The sequence below is a fragment of the Mya arenaria genome, chromosome 6 (genome assembly GCF_026914265.1).
Source record: "Mya arenaria isolate MELC-2E11 chromosome 6, ASM2691426v1".
Classification (NCBI taxonomy): Eukaryota; Metazoa; Mollusca; class Bivalvia; order Myida; family Myidae; genus Mya; species Mya arenaria.
In genome coordinates this window covers 57,254,703-57,257,548 of record NC_069127.1, presented here as the reverse complement: position 1 = coordinate 57,257,548, position 2,846 = coordinate 57,254,703, and the positions used below count along the sequence as shown (strand labels likewise).

Here is a 2,846-nt window from a genome sequence, read left to right as displayed (position 1 = left end):
CCATTTTTTCCCCAACAACTGATTCACCATTGGCGGCTCATGGATTTAAATTCAGTGGGGGAAGGCACACATTGGGGGTCCGTCTTAGGGGGTGTGCTCCTGACCCTACCCCAAAAAATCAATAAAAAAGGGCTCTTAAAGTTCTGTTAGTTTGAGGTTCCTTCCCGCATTGGCATTGTGGCAAATTGTAGCCTTAACAACATGTCTTTTGTGAGGTATATATACTAGTATATACATGATTCCTACTAAATTTACATGAATATAACACTTGGAAGAAGCCGCTAATGCATGGTAAAGGAAACAGAACGGAGGAGATGATAAGAAAGCGGTGGTAGTTCATGCTGGGAAAAAGTAGGGAACAGGAGAGAACAAGGGGTGGGGGGGGGGGGGGTATCAAATCGGATAGATAAAGGTAATGGCTGGGAAAATGGGAGATCGATAATGGGAGGAAGACAGATCGGTAAGACAGAATGGATGGAGATACATTGAGAGATGAAGGTAATGGCTGGGAAAATGGGAGATCGATAATGGGAGGAAGACAGATCGGTAAGACAGAATGGATGGAGATACATTGAGAGATGAAGGTAATGGCTGGGAAAATGGGAGAACGATAATGGGAGGAAGACAGATCGGTAAGACAGAATGGATGGAGATACATTGAGAGATGAAGGTAATGGCTGGGAAAATGGGAGAACGATAATGGGAGGAAGACAGATCGGTAAGAAAGAATGGATAGAGATACATTGAGAGATGAAGGAAATGGGAGAATGATGATGGGAGAAAGACAGATCGGTAAGAAAGAATGGATGGAGATACATTGAGAGATGAAGGAAATGGGAGAATGATGATGGGAGAAAGACAGATCGGTAAGAAAGAATGGATGGAGATACATTGAGAGATGAAGGAAATGGGAGAATGATGATGGGAGAAAGACAGATCAGTAAGAAAGAATGGATGGAGATACATTGAGAGATGAAGGAAATGGGAGAATGATGATGGGAGAAAGACAGATCAGTAAGAAAGAATGGATGGAGATACATTGAGAGATGAAGGAAATGGGAGAATGATGATGGGAGAAAGACAGATCGGTGAGAAATAATGGATGGCGATACATTGAGAGATGAGGAAATGGAAAAGAAATGGGAGTATACTGATGGGAGAAAGACAGACCGGTAAGAAAGAATGGATTGAGATACCTTAAGAGATGAAGGAAATGGGAGAGAAATGGGAGAATGATGATGGGAGAAACACAGATCGGTGAGAAAGAATGGATGGAGATACATTGAGAGATGAAGGAAGTGGGAGAGAAATGGGAGAATGATGATGGGAGAAAGACAGATCGGTGAGAAAGAATGGATGGAGATACATTGAGAGATGAAGGAAATGGGAGAGAATGGGAGAATGATGATGGGAGGAAGACAGATCGGTGAGAAAGAATGGATGGAGATACATTGAGAGATGAAATAAATGGGAGGGAACTGGGAGAATGATGATGGGAGGAAGACAGATCGGTAAGAAAGGTCCGCCCGGTTAGCTCAATCGGTAGAGCGTTGGACTGTGAATCGGACAACCCGGGTTCGATTCCCGGGCGGACCAGGTCACTTCTGTAGTGATTGGTAATGAAATCCTTTTTACGACCAATCGCACTGTACCACTGCATCTGGCATGTACAGAAGTTGTCAGTTCCTTGCAGAGGTGAAGGCACCTAGTACTGGTTAACCGCCTGATAGTCTGCCCAGGATGGGTGTGCGGTGGTTGAACTGTCACTCTGGGACCCTTCAATGTGCTCACGGCGGGATCCGGAGTATAAACTACTAACACCACCATCGGTAAGAAAGAATGGATGGAGATACAGGAAGAGATGTGACAGAGAAAACACGTATAAAGGTGACAATGTAACATGCTCATATATTTAGATAAAACATATATACATCTTAAATTAGAGGCTCGAACCTGGTAAGAAATAGTCTAAAAAGAAATAAAGATTTGAAAGTTAACAACGGTGACATTAACAAAGTTGTTAACTTCAACAAATTCTGAACAATCGGCCCATTGACATGCAAATGACTGGTACATGTTTCCGTTACTTTTTCAATTCAGTTGACGGCTATATGAATACAATGTCACTTAAACTTTACTTCTTTGTTAAGTGTGCGTTTTTTTTTTTTTATCTTATCAGCATTCTCTTTAAGTTTATGCAAGCTATAAAAATGTCTATAATGCCTGACGGAACAAAATTGAATAACGATTCTCTTATTTTCCTTTCGTTTTATTTAGAATTGATCTCTTTAAATGTCACATTTTCAGACGTCCCTTCGTGCACAATGTGTACACATCCATTGTTGAAGCGCATCAATATTCTGGATGGTGACATCGTATTTGTTTCTTGCTTTTTTGCTCAAAATAGCAATTTAGAGTGGTCCCGTTTTTTTGCTCGAATTTTATCTGTGATTTGTAAAGACCGACTTCGCTAATTAGTCGTGATTTATGTGCACAAGGTATTATTACAATTTAAGCATTATGTACCATAAATTTTGGATCTTAATTAGGAAAAAGCTATGGCAAAAACTATAACATTGACAGGAACAAATTTAAAATTAGATTAAACATTGTTTAATTTTTTGTTCTGTTTGAAGTAAAACGTTTTATATTTAAAATATTTCTTGGAATTAGTAAAACTAATTTCTCCTCTGGTCGGCTTCTCTGGTTTATCCATTTAGATATCATTTGACGAAAGCAACCGCCAGTTCCATGTTTTCATAATTTGGTTCAATTAAGTGAATTGTTTTACAGTTTGCATTTTCATACTAGCTAGAATGCAGAGACATTCGCGTAAACACTAAGTT

General features: G+C 39.8%; 1 non-coding gene across 1 annotated transcript; it reads left to right on the top strand.

Moving 5' to 3' along the window:
• The first annotated feature begins 1,519 nt into the window (after positions 1 to 1,519).
• Positions 1,520 to 1,596, top strand: Trnah-gug (transfer RNA histidin (anticodon GUG)). The gene has a single exon. It is a non-coding gene; the product is annotated as a tRNA-His (tRNA).
• Positions 1,597 to 2,846: the final 1,250 nt, after the last annotated feature.